This window comes from Larus michahellis, chromosome 9, assembly GCF_964199755.1.
Source record: "Larus michahellis chromosome 9, bLarMic1.1, whole genome shotgun sequence".
In the NCBI taxonomy this organism is placed as follows: Eukaryota; Metazoa; Chordata; class Aves; order Charadriiformes; family Laridae; genus Larus; species Larus michahellis.
This window is the reverse complement of record NC_133904.1, coordinates 32,961,081-32,982,342: the sequence shown is the minus strand read 5'-3', so window position 1 is coordinate 32,982,342 and position 21,262 is coordinate 32,961,081. Positions and strand designations below refer to the sequence as shown.

Sequence of the window (21,262 nt, the reverse complement as noted above, 5' to 3'; positions counted from 1 at the left end):
TATCAATTTCTCTAAAGTTTATTATTTAATTACTGTGTTATCAGTCCTCTGTATTCAGTCTTAAATAAATAAGTAAGAAGCTGAAACATGATACTTTGAGCCAATGCAATAACAGAAGTAGATGTTTTCGTTCCCCCAGCTCACATTGTATCTTGATAGCCGATTTCCTCATTTTGCTTTACAGGCATTACAAAGTGATCATCATCAACACTCTCTTTCTGCCTGGGGTTTGATATTTTGTTAATAAAGCATAAACAGAGTAAGTTCCAGCCTGTTGAATCTCAGCTTTTCAGGCAGTTTGCCTTACAGGTTTACTTAGTTCACAGAAAAAAGTCTTCTTTTTGAGAAAGCCAATTCCAAACTACTTAGGTGGGCAAGAAACATCTGTCTGGTTAACTCTTTCACCTTGATCTTTCCATATGTTATCATATGTGACCTCCAAAGTGTGTTACTTTTTAAAGACATGGTCAAGCCCACTCCTTATACTTAATATTCACTGAACAAAATATAGTCACCCCACTTAACAGAGATTATCTGAGCTGCAATGCCTTTAATGCCAGCTGTGAGGTGTTAGCAATTTTGAGGAAAAGTATTAGAGCATAGAAGAGGAACGTAAATATAATTAATGTTTAGAGGTCAACACCTTTCCATGACTTTACATTCACACTGCACCGAAATGACAATGTTCCCCTGCTCCTGCACATGGTTTATTGCAACCCCTTTTCCAGTATGAAAAACTTTCTGAAATTCAACTCTACGTTCCTCGCAGTTGCACCTTAACCACAGCATAATGTATCAGGAAAACACATCACCTGCACTATTGGCACTTGTCTGGCATTCATTTCTAAAAGGGCAGTAACCCTTTTACACATTGAGTGTTATCTCAAAGCATGAAAAAAACTGCATAACTGATAAAAATAGAAAAAGAACTATTTTATTCCCAGTTGGTATTGCCTCTGTTCAACATGTTCAGGGTAGGTAGTTGTCCAGTACACAACCACATATATCTGTATGACTACTATTACAGATAAAAGCCATGTGCAAGAATTGATTCAATGTAGATTTCACTGAATATCTCTATTTTTAGTGTTGACCTACCTATAAAATGTGATAGCTAAATGTTTACCACACCTATTATTTAGCACATTTATAAAACGCTTTGAGAAGTGCAAATAAAACTCATAAAATGAGGTCTCTTTACAGTTATCAGGCAAATTCTGAAACCTATTTTCCTTTTTTCCGTGTCGGAAGCTTTTTATTTAATCTTTGATTTTCATAGAATCACCTAGGTTGGAAGGGACCTTTCAGATCATCGAGTCCGACCACCAACCTAACGCTGCCAAAATCACCACTAAACCATGTCCCTCAGCACCATGTCTACCCGTCTTTTAAATATCTCCAGGGATGGTGACTCCACCACTTCCCTGGCCAGCCTGTTCCAATGCTTGACAACCCTTTCAGTGAAGAAATTTTTGCTAATATCCATCCTAAACCTCTCCTGGCAGAGCTTGAGGAGGCCGTTTCCTCTTATCCAATCGCTTGTTACTTGGCAGAAGAGACAGACCCCCCCCCCCCCGGCTATGCCCTCCTTTCAGGGAGTTGTAGAAACTGAGGTGGTCTCCCCTCAGCCACATTTTCTACAAACAAAACAACCCCAGCTCCCTTAGCTGCTCCCCATAAGACTTCTGCTCCAGACCCCTCCCCAGCTTCCTTGCCTTTCCCTGGACACGCTCCAGCACCTCAATGTCTGTCTTGAAGTGAGGGGCCCAAAACTGGACACAGTACTCGAGGTGGGGCCTCACCAGCGCCAGGTACAGGGGAACAATCACTTCCCTAGTCCTGCTGGCCACACTATTCCTGATACAAGCCAGGATGCTACTGGCCTTCTTGGCCACCTGGACACACTGCTGGCTCATATTCAAGCTGACTGTCGACAAACACCCCCAGGTCCTTTGCTGCTGGGCAGCTCTCCAGCCACTTTTCCCCAAGCCTGTAGCACTGCATGGGGTTGTTGTGACCCAAGTGCAGGACCCGGCACTTGGCCTTGTTGAACCTCATACCATTGGCCTTGGCCCATACACTAACACTAAAAAAATATTTTTCAAAGTGCACTAATCACAATTATCTGTAGCTATGAAGCTTTCTGACTGCTCTTGTGATTTAAATCACACAGAATCTATTGACACTCCTCAGACTTTTGGCAGCCATCAGACTTCCCTGAGCTTGTGCAGAACTCTAACAACCATGTTTGATGCAACAGTCCTTGAAGTCAGATGGATCCCTGCCAAGGCTGCTCCCTCTGCTGACTCACTGGAAGAGAAAGCGGAGGAAGAAAAGAACATCTGTTTTTCTTTATGGAGGAAATAGCCCTAGTGTCAGGTTTTATTCACACCTACCTATTACCTGTAAAGAGGCAAGAGAAAATATGCTTGATATTACATATTTTACCTAGTATGCAGTGGCACAGAGGATTTTGGTAGCTCATGCATGAGGCCTGCTGCTCTTGTAGCTGTGCTACACTGTGATTTGTGACACACTTTGCTTGCTCTCTGACTGGCTCAAATCCCACCTTCAACTCCCATGTTCACTTCCACAATCTACCTTGAGGCTCCTTAACAGCTCATAGTATCAAAGTTACTGAGGAAGAAACTAGCTGATATTTCTTCCTCCTCCAACACTTCTTAGTTCACTACACAGAAAAATGGGAAAGGAAAATTAATTCTAATATATAACAGCACATACACTGCCTACAGTTGCAAGTCTGCCCATATCTGAAGCAGTGTAACACTCTCATCAAGCACAGGGAAGATATCCAAGGAAAGATAGCTCTTAAGTATGTTCTCAAGCCATCTGTGAACATTTTAAAGCGCGTTCCAAAGCACGCAGGAGACTATGGCATCATTTTGAATGTAAGCAAAATACATGGCACATGGCTGGATCCAAATAAATTCCTTCTGTAGGGAGGTTAGTAGTAATCCACATAGTTCTTTGAGCTTTATTTTACCTTTCCAGTGCTGTGACTGGTGACTTTTAGACTGTGTAACTCCATTGCTTATAGATGATTATTTTGCTCCGTTAATAGCCTCCTGTAGAAAGGCAAATCTTTTATGGGCTTTCTTAGAAGCAAAGCCAGCAGGGTCCATGCTGAAGCTTTCCTCTTTCCATCTTCCATGTATAGAAATAATGCATTTGGAGTCAAAGAAAAAAACCCAAAGATACTATTGAACATACTCCTAAGACTAGAAACTTCTGTCTGAATGAATTGCTTTCTTTTAGAAACTATGCCAAATTGATTTCTTTAAATAAAGGTTTATTTTAAAGGAGGTCCTGTTATGTTCATTGAGAGTAAACTCTTATGGTAACAGCCTGTCTTTTGCAGTTAATTGCTGCTTGTCTCCTTGGATATCATCATTTGCATAATTGTGATTCTTTTCAATAAAAAGGGATTATATAATCTTGGAGAAGCAAACATCATAAAATTTAAATTTACATGAAATTAAAGGAATAAGTATTCCATGGTAACAGTGCTATTAACTTCCACCAAAGAATAAAGTCTTTAATATTATAAAGTCAACGTATTTATAGAAAATCACTTAGACTATGCTGCTTCTCAAATGTCATGCAAAATTAAAACATCAGACCATATTTTGAAGCAACATTACCAAAATAAATATTAATGCCAACTTTAAGTGTTTGTAATAAGGACATAAGGTTCTCCTGAGGTCAGTTTCACATTTCTGAATTGGAAAATTTGTACCCCTTGTAAGTGCAAAATAAACAATTGGATTGCAATTTTATAAATAAGAGTAAATTTCAAAGTATATGCCATAGTAAGTTTTCCATGCCTTTCAGCTGACACATTTGCATAACCCATGGTTGCATAAATGAACTGCAACAAGTTGCAGTGAGATTCTGAGCTTATAGCTGAGTTTTTCCTGCCAGGGTAACTGGACCATTTATCCCTTCCCTTTTTATGTATGGATTAATTAATTGTATTTGTTCTTATTGCCACTAACGTTTGAAATCGCCGAGAGCCCATGGCAGGCTAATCTAATTAAGAAAGTGCTTTGTAAGCTGAAGAACAAACCCAATTTAGTTCAAAGGTTTGACACTGAAGAGCTACCAACTTAAATTCTCTAACATTAAGTGTCAGTGAATTCCTAACAAATTCTTCCACAATATATTGTGGTACATCTAATACTCTGAGAATTTAAATTTGGCCAAACTCCAGCTTAAAACCAGAAAACAACCACTCAATACCTCCTTCCCACCTTGCTTAGCACCATCCAACTTCCCACAAAGTTTCTACTTTCTGCCAAGTCAGCTATGTTTTTGATATGTTAAGAGAATTTAATTCAATTAAATCCCAGTGATGACCTTGATTGTCATTCATATATGCAACCTCAGATCAGCCAGTGTGGAGATCATAAGTATGGAACGTAACTCAACACAACCAGCTCCATTCTAGAAAGAAGAGTCTCAAACGTTGAAGTAAGATGATAGAGTCACAATTCAAAACAGAATATAAAAAGACTTATGAGAATAAGCACCTCTAACTTCTTTGAAGGTCGAAAAATTTGCTGCTCCAGTCTGATAACAAGTACTTTTCCCTTAACCTTTATATAGTTAAACAGGCATGACAGAAAAATAAGCAGGCTAAATAATCTAGATGTCATCATGATCTGATGATGAATGAATACGAGCCTGTTGCCTCAGCACACTATGCAGCTCTTCAGCTCGGCACAGTGACTGACAAGAATTCTTCCTAGAAAAAACTATTGGCCACAAATCAAGGAGTCTTTGCCTTCTGGAATATTTTTTAGCTAAAGACTGTTCAGAAAGACAGATAAAATCACATAGCCTGTGACGCCCATCTCAGCACTCAGAAAAGAGCAACTGTATGTAAGAACCAATGTAGTTTGTTCCTCAAATGGCAAAAGATTTTAACCCAGCAAATGAGAATGTCCCTGCCTGCCCTGCTCTGTCATGTCTGCTGCGAGGAGTTCAGAAGCTATGAATCAATGTTCACAGCAAAGTAAACCATTTTGTCAAAATTCAGTGTACATATTGAAAAAGATATCCAGAACAATAAAAATAACTGTATTTATTTTAGGCATGAATCTTGGCTATTGTAATTGTTTGGGAATATAGACAATGCAGAAAATCAGCCTGCATGTGCTTTGTATTTGCCTTTCTCATTGGAGCCAAATATGTTAAATGTTCCTGCTTAAAAGTAAGCATCAAGGGAAAAAATAGTAACTAAAGACTGGGTGGGGAGATCCTTTAATCATTCATTCGGGACCAAAAAAAATATTAAATAAATCCTTTCTAGTTCTATAACTGCAAACAATTGGAAGACTTCCTTTGCAAAGAGACACCTCTGCAAAGTGCAGTAACACAGAAACAACAAACCAAACGAACACTATTTCCCTAAGTATCCTATCTTCAGTTAAGAATATGATATGGTGTAACAACACAATAAGAAATAGTTTCTCACTGAGACACAAATTCATATTCAACAAAGCAAAATAAGGAAAAGGAGAGAACAGGCATCCACATCTTGAGATTTGATCTTGAGATAAGAAAATATTTACAAGCTTGGAAGAGTGACTTCAGATAAAAACCAAGAAATTTATGGTATTTATTCCATTGTGTTGGACCCCTGGATGCAAAATAACCTGCATTTACAAAGTAATAATATACAGTGTGTTGGAAGTGCTTGATGGAAGTCAATGACCACGGACATATATTCTGCAACTGTCCAAAAAGTCTTGTAAGCTATGCTTTTGTTCAGAAAAGTAGCAATACAGAGATTCTGTAAAAACCTTACATGGCATAAAGTATACATAATATATATCCTGTAGCTTAAAAAAAAAGGGTAGGGACAAATTTCTGCTTTGATTTACTGATGTCACAATTGCTCTATTAAATAGGATTTCTTTAAAAAGACCTTGGTTCATTTTTAAAAGCCTTGGGATATTGTAAATGTTGTAAATGTCAGTAAAATGCTTTTTTTCTTTGTAGCTAGAAAGAAAAACAACCTCCATCATTGCAAATTGATTTGAAGTATTTTTTCTAACTTCATCTCTAAATCTGAGATGGGGGATGTAGAGAGGAAACAAATAAACAAACAAAAACCCCAGCCAGGAAAATGATGAACCAACAGAAACACATTCTCTGGAGAAGTGCCGGTTCATCTCTGGAGTAACGTGGTGCAATCTGTGGAAGTGCTGGAAAAAGACAAAAAAGGCAGGCTGGTCTGCTCCCAGAAGCGGAAGGACCAGAAATGGAAGAATTTCTCCTAGAAGTGAAAGGGACATAAGTACTGAGATAAAGTTATACCTACACATACAATTGTGCATAGCACACTGTGCTCAACAGGAACGGCTGCAGTTTTCTCAAAGACGTGACAGCAAAGTTAACATCTTGGATTACTACCTAGGAAGTAGTAATTGTGATAAAGCCACTGGCAGCCATAACTCAATGTGAACCCAGGTGTTACAGTCTTATCTAGATTTTCTCGAACAGACAGAGTTCTTCTGGACAGACTGTCTTCCTTTTGAGTACAGATGGTTGAAATTAAAATAGCTATGACAGTTCATTAACATTTTGGGGACAGCTGCTTTCTGTCTGTCCTTTCTGTCTGGACTGATTTTGTCCTTTGCCAAGTATAGATCTGTACCTCACATAACCCTGACAGACACACTTCGCAACTGGTTGCTGCTGGGAGCCATTGCTGTACCAACATATTTGCTAAGTTATGCAGCACTCTCTGCACTGCAGACTAGGAGCTGCAGCACAGAAACAGTCATTAAAAAACACGCACACAACCACATGTCTTCAAATGGTGTGTATCAAAGTACTTATGCAAAACAACTTCAGAAATTATTACTGTATTATACTATAATACTATGCTGTAGTATAATATATAAGAGATACACATGTATATAATACAATACTCTAAATTTCTGAGGACTTCGAGTATTTTAATGAAATAGTGGAACAAGAAAACCACTATTTGCTTTGGTTGAGAAAGAATAGCATTTTTTAAAGATAACAGTTGCACAATCTGTAGAGAGAAGGAGCCTTCCAGGTCCCTTCTCTCAGAGGGACCTAAGGTGAGAAATTATAGCATGTCATCTGAAAACCGCCAGAACTACTGTCCAAGAAAAACAGTCACAAAAGGCTGCATTAGAAAGACAGGGAGGGGAAAACAAAGAGAGAGATCAGAACAGCTCCATATACACAAATTATATTTAGTGGCGCTTACTGTGAAAGTTGGCAGCTATGTTTCAGGTGATATAGCCCTCGGTGTTGACATAATGCTGGCTATCAGAGTATAAGATGTGAAAAAAATATTTTCATGTCATAAATGCAGAAAAAGCCATCTTGGCTGGTAGAATAAGTTTATTTTCCTTGTGAAAAGGGAACCATTTTCTCTTAGCTGAAAAAAAGAATTCAGCTTTTAGAAGATCCTCCTAGGTGTACACATATTTAAACATCCTCAGAACAAACACACTTCTTTGAGGAGCCATAATTTCCCTTTACATTTCATTAAATATTTTTTCACTTAAATATTTTGTGGGGAGAAATTCTGATTAAGCTTTATAAAAATATAAGGCTTAATACAAATCCTGAAGTCGAAGGAAGTTTTAACATTAAAAGAACCATCCCGTTTCAACTTCAAATAATTGTTTAGCAAGTATTCAGCCCAAACTGGACTCTATGATCAATTACTATTGGCAATGCAAATTAGCGTTAAAATGTGTGTCCCCATGTATTTCACTCTATGTTACTATACAATGCACACCATAAAAGACACTGGTTCAACTAATTATTCCAATCCATTTTTTCCTGGAAGAGCAACTGTATAATCAGTATTAAAAATGCACTAACTATGAGCACAAGAAGCTACAAAAGTTTTGCTATTGCACCCTCAAGAACACACAAGCACTGGGTCATGTTTCTTCCTACAAGAAAATAACTAAAAAAACCCCCAAACCAAAAAGACACACACCACACACACCTCAAAATACCAGAACAAGGGGCATTTGTCTGTAAATTTAAACATCCATGGCGTATCACTATGCTTTAGTCCAGATTCACAAGCTTATGCAAAATATTAACTGTACATTACACCCAATGTGTGATTTTAAGTCTGGATTAAATATCTGTTAAGAGATAAGAATCAATGTAGAGTGTTCAAATGCGCAGCAAGCCCATTATTACATGCAGTCACTACAGACCGCATAGTAGCTGTGTATCTTCCCAACTTCTAACAAGTTAAATATAAGTTATTGCTGCCACCAACAGGATGTTCCTCAGTATATTTTCTCTTAATATTCCTCAAAATTTGCCTTTCTATACAAACATCTGTATGCTTGCATTCAGTTGTGAGGCTACTACTGATGTGATATGAAATTCACAATCAACATTGAAAAAGCTGTACAGCAAATAATTCCCTGTGTACATTACTTTTCCTCCTTATGAAAACAGCTTACAGAAAACAACCTTCAAGTCGATAGCTCTAAAAAACCAAACAAAAATGCCTGCCCAAACTACACAGAAAAAGTAAAGAGAGCCTGTAAAATGGATGAAGGGTTTAACCTGGTGAGTACCATAAAAAGTAGCAATGGAACTATCTGAATTTTTTACAGTAGCAACGAGTCTATATACAGATAATTCAATTGTGGTACAGTCATATTTAGCATAAACCAATTGAATAGAAAGCAAAATTTGGTATGAAACCACCGCTGATGTAGACAAAGGGCACTTCCTTTTCTTATTCGCCTGTTGATCTGGCCTTGTGGGGTGTGTGTGTTAGCTTACCATCAGAGGGGAGCACAGGAAGAAAAAGAGGGAACACTCTCTGTGGCATTTCATGTGCTAGATGGAGGGATGCTTCACAAGTGACACTGTCCAAGCTTTGGAGAACAACAGAGAACATGGCTGAGGAGGTGCCCAGCAAGGCTCTACCATGCAGATCCCAGAAAAAAAAGGAAGCTTAAAAAAAAAAACCCAAAACAATCATTACAGCTGCTATGATACACTGATAAATATCAGCGCTGGCTAGATGATAGCAAAATTATTGTCTGTAAGAACAAAGCTTTGACAAGACTAGCAGGTTTATAAACAAATCAATTCTAATCTGTTGAAAGGTCATCTTTCCATTAAGACTGAATAGGAATGAGATTAAATTACATGGTTGGCTACAGACATCTACAACAGGGCACCAAATAGGGAGAAGGTTAAGAGCTGAGTTGCATAAAAAAAATGCAGAGTGATACTCATGGCTTTGCTCATGAAACACTCACATGAGGCTGGCTAGCCACATTTTGGTGAGGCTGAGTTTGAAACATACCATTACGATGGTTAAAGGGAAATATCTGACTAAAGAAATACTGTAATGATAGTTCACTCTATTCTTACACAATATTACACAATAAACATTTCTTTCCTCCTCTATAAATTAGGTCCAGCTGCTGAAACCTGCAATGGCAAGATTCAGCTGCAGTGGGTCACCCTCTGCTGTTTTTCTTCCCTGCACATTTTGCTTGTTAAAGAGCTTTAAAGAATTTCTATTTTAAAAAAAGACGAGTGATTACAAAATCTACAAGCTAGACACAGAAGCAAGGGATGTGTGTATTCAGCTACACTGAACAAAGAGGAGGAGAAGCAGGAAAGGCACAGAACAGAAACTTTGCCATCAGCACCCAGAATCCTTACAAGAAACGTTATACCCTACCTAAAAGGATAAATTATGAGGAGATACAATTAGCATCTGGATTACTCAGTTCACTCTTCCTGTCTCTGGAAAGTCAAACATGAACAGGTCCAACGCAAATCAGCTCTTTTTGCTTAGTTGATGGCTAAACTGCAGCAGCTGCTGGAGGATTTTTAAGCTGCAGAGATGGCATGTAGAGACTGATGCAGTACATTGCCCGTATCGTACGCTCCCTTCATTTCTGCTTTCCCTTTGAAGAAGGTAAAAAAGCACTTTGCAAATGACTGTGAGAAAACGATTCTTCTCCACTTCTGCCCCCAGAATCTGTTTTAAGACTACCTTTCTGTTTCTAAGATAAAGACAAAGACAGCAGATAGATGTTAAAAATCCACTAAAATAACTTTAGGCATTTTGTTGGTTTTTTTTTAATATGTTTTTCTAATGTCTGCTTTAAACCTGTCATTAAATACTTTAGCTTAATTAGCTTATACTGGCACCTATTGGTAGAAAATAATATTTGCATGCACCATTATAAATTATTGCTTGCTCTTTAATTAGGAACAGAAATGCTGTTTATAGTAATTATTGGTTTGCACCCTTCCCACTTCATTAGGACAGTATTTTCCATTGTTTTAATTGTCCTGTAATTTGGTACTGAGAATAATAGAGGGAAAACCTGTCCTAATTCATCTAAGAGTTAATTTTTTTTTTTTAAATGAAGTGTTCTAAGAAGTTTCTTAACTGATTTATGCTTATACTCAAAATATCTGCAGAGTACACTCCATCAGTGTGATGGGCCAGAAATCAATGACAAAACCAGAGGTTTTAAATGGAAGCACAGCATGCCTGAATCTTAGCAAGCAAACCACCATCTGCAACTGTAGAAGAGATAACTGACAATTAACCTTTGAATGGTAATTAACTAGAACGGTAATGCTAAAAGGAATAATCTAAAACAAAATTAATAAACAATAAATACAATAAAATTAATGAAATAATTGTTATGAAAATTATTTCTGAATGGGACTGATTTGGAAATAGTTTTCTAGCTTCCCCCCCCCCATTTGATTATGGATCTGATTATTTATTCAGAAGGATTAAAACTCAGCTCTTCAATGGCAATTTATTTAGCAGATCATATCAGGAAACTAAAATTATTTCAAGGATCCCTGCAGCTGTGCTCTGAATGCATATCTCTCTATACTGAAGGGCTATAACCTCCAAATTTGTCCCCCTATTTGGAGACACTCTTTTTCTCTGGTGGGCTTAATAATATTTGAGGTTATTAAAAATTATATAAATTTTGAAACCTACTACTTTTCAGTTTCCCATTGGCTGTTTCCTGTCATTCCTGGAGACATTTTTTTTCTCTTAGAACCTAAAATTTCAGCTGCCATAAAAGTCACTACTCAATAATTCAGTTGCTTAACTATAGGTTTCTTGTGCCATTTTACATACTAATATGTAGCCTCCAGCTGCTGCTCCAGAAGGACACTGGTGTCCCATCCATCCTGTCTCATACCTGCTAGCCCCACAAAGCACCCTTAAATGCCTATAATATAAAAAAATGGTTTTATATTTCAATATTTAGGCAACGGAATTTTACACTTAATATCCAGAAAAGATTCACAAACAGAGTTGCTTCTATTGTCAGCTTGTACTTTGTAAGCCATATAAATAGCTAATATGGATAAATAGATGCAAACCCCTGAAGTTTCATGGAATGCATTCTGTAACTGCTCAGTTAATTGTCCTTTCCTGTTGTCTATTCTTCAAGTGGATTGCTCAGCCGATTGAATGAATCAAATCAAATGGCTAACTTGCACACTCCAACAAATATCATATTTGTATAGTGATTTTAGCTAATTTTCAGATGCTGATTGTATCCATTATGCAGGAGCTGGGATAAAGATACACAGCAAAGCCAAATAAAAAAAAAATCTGAAATGCATGAAATATTTTTATTGAACAGTACTGGCCAGCTCCAGCAATAAAAAGAAATGCAAGGAAGGAACACAGTGTCTACTAGACATTTTGACCATATCTTCTTTCACTTTGAGCCCTGTAAAGATGCCCTAAGTACACATCTTTATGGTATTGTGGTTGTGATTTCGTTTCACATCATAAGCTGCTATCAACACAGCCTTGTCATTGCAATTTGTCACACATAGTAGCGTGAGCTTTCTCTCTCACTGAAATTTTTATCTCACCAGTCACAATCACATACTGCTAGTTTAAAGCAGAGCTCTCAGACATTATGAGAAGATGAAATCACGAGAGATAACATTAATAGACATTGCCACCACCATAGAGACAAATACTATAGCTTTTCTAAAGCTTATAAAACCAAAGCTAATATGTTATAATAGCCAAGCTTTCACCTATGTACATATGTATGAGTGGGAAAAGAGAATCCACATGCAACACCCCTTATCCAATGCTTATTCTTCACTATGGTGAAGTATGAAATTTGCCTTTGTTGGTTTTGAGGCTTTTTAATTATTTTTTAATGTCTCCCCTCTTTCCCCTTCCCTCCACAGTGGCAACTTCAGAGAAGCAGCTTTCTTCATTCCTCAGATCTCAAGTTTCTGACACTATTTTTTTCATCATTATGCAGATTTGCTGTGATCATGCCCTGTTGTACTGTGCACTGCAAAAGACACAAGCCTTAAGCCAAAGATTTTAAATCAACAGAGGTATGGATAAATAACAGTGTTTGTCCTAACTATAACACACAAAGAATTCTCAAGGACAAAGACCTTACGTGCTTTGTGGCTGTAAAATTCCTGCCATATTTCAACTACTGTGCACATATTTGGTTATTCATTTGTGAATTATTCTCTTTTCAGGGATCTATTGTTATCTTTACAACTACTAAATGATACTGTTTTTTCACTTGGATGTCAAAACCAGCTCAAGTGTTTTATTGAGGCTTACGGAACTAAAATCAGCAATCCTACCTATGCCATTGGGCATGCCTCGATTACAAGTTCCTAGTTTCTTCTGTTTCAAGTTAAAAGGTGGACAACTTTGTTAGTTAGACTCAACATTCAGAAGTATTTTAGCATCTACATCTATTATTTTTCTGGAATTGACTGAAGCATCAATAAAAGCTTTATTCATAAAGCATTTTAAAACAGCGAGCACCCTAAAAGACATTAAAATAAATCCCCGCCTTAGGTAAACACATCACACTTACTGGGATATGCAATTAAAGACAGAATACATGTAACTGATAAGTGTTACTGCATCTTGAAACAAATCATGAGCAGTTTGCATTGTCTTGATTTTATTAGTGTTTTACCAACATCATCTTCGTTGCAAATTCCTTTATTAAAAACTGTTCAAGGGATATTTTCATTTCAGTTAAAGTCAAGCAGCTTACTCTTCAAGGAGTAAATTATGTTTATAAATAGAAAACAACTTTGTTTTTCTCTGGTTCTGTCTTTTTTTACTTTTGCTGTAGAGTAAGAATACGTCAAAAAATATATTATTGAGAAAAAAATTCCAGGCTTGAAGCAAAAACTAAACCACCCCTCTGTGAAAAACCCTTATAGATACAGTTGCATGAAAGAACAAAAAAAACTAAAACAGAACAAAAAAAAAACCCTGTAAACATTTTGGGAAAAAACCCTAGCAGCCTAAAATATTCTGCTTTGTACATTATTTTATTTTTATTTGTTCTACACCAAAATAGCCACAAAGACAGGAAACCGTTTTGCTCTTTAAGCAAACTGACTGCAACCTATGATTGGTTGAGATTCAGCTGAGATATAGTTTATTATGTCAAGAAAAGCAGCTAAGACTTCCCTACCCCAAGTAGATGCCCTGTGTTCTCATGTATCCAGGAAGAACAACCAACATCTTGAGTGGAACTTCACAATAACAAAGTATTTTCATCTTTTTCTATAAATGACAGATCAAAAGATACCGTACCTATGCCTAGTTACAATTGATGAAGTACTTAAAAAAAAGTTTAACACACAGTCACTTGATTTGTCACAGGCTGAAGCTTCCTATTAAAGATTCTTCACAAAGTGATCAAATTAGCACTACAGCTTCTGAAGGTTTGGAACTTTTTTTGCTACTATGACATTTTCTATGTTATGTAGTTGGATTTGTTCCAGCTTTTGCTTTCTTTATCATTGTTTGCACTGTAAAAACCAGACGCTTATACAAGGATGTACAATCTTTAACTTTACTAAAAAAAGTATTTGAATAACTCAAGAAAAACTTCCGGGGCCTGATATTGGAGTTTGCTTTCTCTACAGAAAGCTGGAACTTCTGAATAAAGAACAGTAGCTTGCTCAAAAACTATGCATTTTTAAACACATTTTTCAGTGTTGGGTGTAAGAATGCACTCTCGTTCTTATTAATTAGGGTTATAGAAATAGGTCACATACAGATAACTCTAGCAGACAATTTAAAAAGTACTGCCAGGAAAGGCAATGACAGATGTATAAAATTAACATTAATCACCTCTATTATTTCTGTGTATTTCTTCTGCTCCCCTTGACAAAATTGCAGGTATCCTGATAAATGGAAACCAAGTAGATTTTTCTAAGGAGTACGTAATGCCATAGAATTTTACATGAGAAATGCGTAACCCTCCTCAAGACTTGGCAAATACAAATGAGGTTTCTTGGCATGTAGTGATACCGCTTTGGTAAGATTAACTCTTTGGGAATTTGAGATCATAAGGATGAGTTGGAAGACTGGACTATAAGAACTTTGGAAGTTGAATCCCCTAAACGGTTAAAAAAGATGGAGGACGGGGGTGGTAGAAGTAGCAAGTTTTCATGTTTGGAGAATCACCAGCAATTCAGAGAACTTTTCCACCTATATTTGTTTTGGTGATAAAATGAGACATTCCTGAGATTTTCCCACTAACGTCCCCTTTTTTTTCTATCAGGAAACATAATACTAATAAAAAAAAATAATAAAACAGTAACAAAAATACAGGTATAGTGTTCAGCTCATACAGAAAAGAAAAAAAAAGTCAAACAGAAGTCTTAATGGAAGGGTCCAATCTCGGGTAAGAGGAAAAGATTATTTTATTTCAGACTATCTTTAGTCTACACACTCTGGTAAGGATGAGACCTCAATAAATCATTCTGTAAAGACAGAAAGTGATCCATATTTCTTTGTGGAAACTACTTAAGATGATACAGCTGTTAAAGATAAAAGGTTTAATGAAAAAGGAGTACTTCTGAAGAGTGAGTACATATTTTCATATATTGTTTATATTTACAGAAATCTAAAACTTCAAAAAAGATTTCGTAAACCAATTGTGTAACAAACATTTAATATTGTGTCTTAAGCTTTTCTTGTATATATAAGGATGATGCTGCAGAAAAAAATATCATTTGAATTAACAAAGATGTAAAAATAGTTTTCAGAGTTTTTTCAAGTAAAAATTTCTGTATTAGTGCAACTTAACGAAAAGCTGACCTCACACAGTATTGGACATTTTATAAAAAGTATCAATATGGAACTAAATTATTTTGATGAATGTATTCAGTTTGCACTCAATTACTTGGCAAGCCAAACAGGAGATGAAAGGCTGAAGCAAAAGCTGGATTCAGAATGAATTAGATGATCATAACTAGAAATGGGTACGATGATACCCAGACATATACGAACATCTCAAAGTTAATATCCTCTCAATCTACTGAATTACTGGATAAGCTATTAATTCAACAAATGTACTTCTAACTATTTCTTCAGCTGAACCCAAGGTGCCTTTTACAAAAGAGGAGTTGGAATAAAAATATATTTAATTAAAAGTCCAAGAAATAATCACTGAAATGACTATAAACTTATGCTGAAGTGTCTAAATCAAAACATTAATATCTGATATTTTCAATACTGTATATTTTTATTTCAAATTACGTTTTTTTTCCCCAGAAATGTCATTAATCTTCAAAAGTATAATAACTCTCTAAATGAAATAATTGGTTACATGGACTGTTTCTACCCTAATAAAAACATTAACTTCTTGGTTTTATAAACCGTCTTTCCAGCTGATCAAGCAAACAGATTCTATTCTATGTAATTTCAGTTTTGACCTCATGAAATTTATAAACTGACAATGAAACAGCAAGCTGCAAGAAGCAAAATATGCAACACATCCTTTACACAGAAAATGGATCAGAACTCCTAGATGAGACAGACTGCTGAAAGACCGAACAAGGAAGGTACCGCTATCTGATTATGTAAATAGGCATATGTAAGTATGACAAGTTTCTATTTTATTAAACCATTCAGGGAAGAACATATTAAGAACTATCAAATTATCCTCGTATTGCAAGCACAAGCACACTTAATCTATAAATAATCACACGCTATGCTTCACAACCTGATAAAGTTACACTATGAAGAAACACAACAGGTCAAACTCTACTCTGAGCTACAGGAGTATCACAGAAGAATCAACTTCCAGCAAGACTCCTTTTGTTAACGGTGATTATCCTTTAAAAAGTAAGGTAAAAAGACTTATGGAATATGGATTCAGGAAGCAGTTACACAAACACATGGAATAAGCGTTTGTTAGAGTCCAGCAATCATCATCACATTTCATCACTCATAAAGCACAAGAAAGGCACAAGAACAGAAATCAGACTGAGCGTGGAACCTACAAGGACTACATGCCCTTATAAAAAAGTCCCTCCCCAGCTTTCTTGGAGGCCCCCTTCAGGTACTGGAGAGGGCTCTAAGGTCTCCCTGGAGCCTTCTCCAGGCTGAACACCCCCAACTCTCTCAGCCTGTCCTCACAGCAGAGGGGCTCCAGCCCTCGCAGAATCTCTGTGACCACCTCTGGACCCACTACAACAGGTCCACATCCAACTTGCCTTATTGTAACGCGCTTTCCCTCAATCTCCCAAATGGGAACAGAATCTGGGCTTGGACCAGTCTGTATTATGAGCCGTTAAGGCCATTGCTAGGTAATAAAGATGGTGAAAGAGTCCTCAGAAAACTTAAAGCAACTCCCTGCAACTGACAGTCGTCACTGATATTTAACAACAAATTGTCAGCATATGTTGAGAGCTTCATACTACCTGCTTCCTTAATCCAGAATTAGCTCTTTCATTAAATTAATCAGAAACTCTTTGATTGTTCATAGCAAATTTTCCTTCATGTTTGGGAGAAACCGACAGAACTGTAAATACTGGCATACCAGTATATTTAAGTTTTATCCCAAATGGGAAAATATGCGATGCAAACAGTCTTGTTCTTAAACCTTAGAACTATCCTCGGACACAGTAACTTTAAGCACAGGGTTCTCTGTGCAGCATATTTCTCCTGCACCGAAGCAGGTAGTGAGTACCTATTAACGATGTCAGGGCCTTCAAGTAACGACAATAACATTTTCCCCTCAAGCACCACAACAGGCAATAATATATGGAGGTGCAGAGGATGAAAATATCCAGGCCTGAAGCAAGCGGTTTTCAATGAACTGCTCAGACAGGTTCCCAGCAGTGCTTCTATGCTCCCATGGACCAGAAGCTGGGAAGCTTTTAGCTTCTTTCATTTGGGAACATTATATGACTTACACGAGCTTACATTATGAGACTAAAGGATTTCTACCAAGATTAGTACCTCCTGAAGCAGCTGAGATGAATGTATGCACAGTGTAAAGCCCTGCTATGATTTTAATAATTTTATTTTGAGAATGTGCTTGGACAAGGAAGCTTGCTGATGCTTCCGTGATCCCCACTTCCTTATCCTCTGCAAAATAAAGCAGAGCTCCAAGGGATATAGGCTGTTCTGCTTCCAGTACGCATTAACTGGAGTACAGAAGCTCCAGACATGGACTGTGCCATCTTGTTACAGCTACATCTTGCCTGATGCCAAATGCAGGCTACTGAAATACCAGTACAGGTGGCCCAATTCAGTCTGCCACATGGATATAACAAGGCAGAAAACAGGCTGTGAGGATCAGCAGACAGTTCATGGAATGCAGACACAACTCAGAGTAAAGGAGGATGCAGTTATTTAGAACTGCGGTTTCACCTTAAGCTTTGTCCATTCTAACTTTAGGCACCTGCCAAAACTGGACACCTTTTCTTCCTGGACATTCATTTTTCTTGTGCTAAATCTCACTGCTTGTAATTGCGCAGGGCAGTTCAGGAGCTTGTTGATCTGGAGGAACGGTAACTCATCCAAAATTAACCAACCAAAGAGGTTTGCTTATTTCATGGTATTGCTTAATTCTAACAAAGATTAAAAAAAAAAAAAAAAAAAAGTACATCAATTCAATGCTGAACTCATCCTGCCAATGGATATACTGGTAAAAACACTTTTAAAAATCTTCAGTATATTAATAAATTTGCTGAAGAATTAAACATTGATAACTGCTTATATTTTTATTAGAAATCTTTCTATCCTCTCCTGCATTACAGGAAATGGTTTCACCTTCTTAATGCCTTTTCTGGAACACTGATAGAGAATGACTAAAAGTGAATCAGTTAAAAACTGAACTAAATTTTTTCTTCCCAATTTATCTAGTTATTAATTGCCTACTATTAAGGACATTACAGTTTAAAAGTCCTCCCTTATCCTAAAAATTATGGCAGTAAAATAGTTTGCAATCAATTTCACGAACAACTCAAATTTTTGCTTTCAGATGTGATAAAAACCAAGCTTGACTCATTGAAAAACTCTTCCAGCACAACTCCCACACACTGCTGGCAGACAGATAAATCCTAGAAAAAGCCAGGGCAGTAAGTGACCTCAATATGCTTTCAAAATCCAGGATAATAATGTTAATGAGTTAATGTTAACTGTAAAATACTGAGCAAAGTCTTGCATCTCTTACATCACCCTACTGGTAAAAAAAAAAAAAAAAAAGTGCAAAATTATCTTAGTGGATAACATCCTAATTACATAACCTAAAGTTGATCAAAGGTTGTGCTTTAATGGTTTTTTTAAAGGCTTGAAAAACTTGTTACAATAGTTACAGGAAGTAAATAGCTTTATAAGTAAGTGGAAATAGTCCATAACGTCAAATAAATTGAGATATTTTACTTTATTGTATTTTTACTTCGATTTTATTTGCACTTATTTTAAAACATCATATAAGACAGACTTCAAGTTTTGAAGTAGAGAACTCTAGAGGAGAGAAAGTTCTTTTTAAGACAGCGTTTTTATAAATAATATAATTTTCTATGTTTTCCAGTTAAAAAAATAATAATTAACATTTAAAAAGCACTGAAGATTCACGCAAACTCTGGAAATTGGGTCTCTTAACAGTTTGCAGAATCATTTTTTTGTCATAAATTAAGACTTCAGTTTTGGTTCCAGACTCGAAGAAATAATTAAATTTCACTTGGTTTTGCACTGCCAATATCACGGATAATGCAAAATTGTAACCCTGTCTATAGAAAGACAAAGCAGATCAACAACTGTAATTAAAAAAAAAAAAAAAATCTGCAGAACCTAAACACAATTAAATAGATAAAGCTGTATATTGTTAAGGAGATACCTCTGCTGATGAAATAAGTTTTGGCAATCAGAAGTCACAGCTAAGAGGACAAAAGCTTGCACTTAAGAAAGGAAAACATGCTAGCGCAATAATCCTGTTATTATATTATACCTCTGGCATCAAAGAATATCCTCCATCTGGATGGGTGGATGGCTCAGATGGCCTTAAGTACTTGATAAATGCATTTTTCAATCTATAACTCCAAAGACTATAATAATCACATGTCATTTGGATTTTCTGTAACTTAATAAAATCCATGAGAGTTCCTCAGAAATATGTTGGTTAAGCTACGGTACTTCTATATAAATTTAGTTCAAAAAGGTCTCTTGCTGAAAAGCTAGCTTAAAGTATCTGAACTGTCCAAAGGCAGTGTCTGGAGAAATACTTCATTTCTTTATGAGTCTCTATGGATGCTTCTATTTGCAGTAACAATAGCAGATCAAGAAAATTTCATTTACTTGCAATATGCATCATCACAGGTGGACCCAGTGTCTTGGAGACATGTAAAAACTTAGGTTCTTGCTAGTACAGTCTAAAGACAGAAAGAAAAAAAGAGAAAATGAAGCTGAAGAGCAGATGGCACTGCATAAGATTGCAGCAGAAAAACTAAATAAAATAGGAAAGACAATAAAATGAACATTTTAAAAACAAACCAGCATACTTCTTAAATAGCTATGCTTCTCTAATGGTACTGTAGCTATTTTGGTGGCTAGTTAAAGTTTCTGGCCTGTAAAAAGACATATAGATACATCTTCAAGATAAGTCAACTAGAAGTCAACTTCCACACCAGAAACAGAGAGCTCTCTGCTCCAGCCACATTTAATTAGCTTGCCTAATGAGGTCTTTTAACAGAACTGCTGAACCATTCACCTGCTGTACCTTTCAGGGAAAATATCAAGTACATAGTTTTCACTTTGTCAAAAAAAAAAAATAAAATTGTTCTTTTTATGTGAAATGGAAAACCATCTGACATTTTGAAGCAAGTCTGGAACCTCATGAAAGTTACTCTGGGATCCGCTCCTGTCAACTAAGTTTACTCTTCTGGTATTATTTACTAACAGTTAAAAAAGATACAACAAATAAGCCCATATTTACCAAAATTATAATTATATACACTCTGAGCAGACCACACAAATGGGCTAGAGGGCTAGAATAGCCACTTGTGAATGAGTATGAAGTGTGATAGAAGAAATCGGACATATGAATTCCCATGGCCAGAAACACATTTTAACAAAAGCTTAAATTAAAGACCTCTGAAGTAATTAAAAACAGCTAAAGATACAGTCAGTACGTAACTCCACCAGAAGCTGACTCTACAACAGAGTCCTGTATCAGACAATACATGGAATTTTCCCACTAACTGTAATACAGGGCTATAGCTGGGGTACATGGGCAGTATACATAATTAGATAGACAAGGAGTGACATGAAGGAAAGCAGCCATAACCAAAACACACCGAGAAGCTAAAAGCCAGAGATGAGACTGCTTATCTTACCTATCAGAGTGATAAACACCAGCCGAACTCAAAGGTCAGCCCTCAGCTAGTCAGGAGAGCTCAGTATGGCTGACCCTCAGGAAGCCAGCACAGGGAAACACCAGCTGAAACAGATTGAGGACTCTCCTTCCCTCACATGTGGTTTATATTCAGCTGATTGCAACCAATTCAAACAATTCTGGGTCTTTAACAAATTTAATTTTTCGTTCCTGGCTCTAATTACTTATGGCTCAAGAAATATTTTATATACTCTTATATTGATGTAATTTATGGTATATTGGATTTATTGTAATCAAGACTGAGTAGCAGCTAAAATTAAAATGATTAATTCATTTATTAGTTTTCATAGAGTCCCTGTTTCTAAAAGCTTATGTGCATGTTTATATGACTATGCCTGCTGAGTTAATGGGAATAGCATGAATATAGTGAAGTGAATCTGTAGAACTTCATAGTACCATTATTCAAACTAGGATTTTGATTAGAGAGCTTGAATGAAGTGAATGTGATCATTTTCTATATGTGAAATACTGCTCAGTCAAGCATTAATATATGTGATTTT

At 36.5% G+C, this 21,262-nt stretch overlaps 1 long non-coding RNA gene across 2 annotated transcripts in view; it reads right to left on the bottom strand.

The window, feature by feature from the left end:
- Positions 1 to 20,808, bottom strand: part of LOC141748434 (uncharacterized) — a 121,738-nt gene extending 100,930 nt beyond the window's left edge. For both annotated transcript variants that reach the window (XR_012588994.1, XR_012588995.1), the window contains exon 1: positions 20,704 to 20,808. This is a non-coding gene — a long non-coding RNA (uncharacterized LOC141748434). The remainder of the gene's footprint in view (positions 1 to 20,703) is intronic.
- Between the last annotated feature and the right edge of the window lie 454 nt (positions 20,809 to 21,262).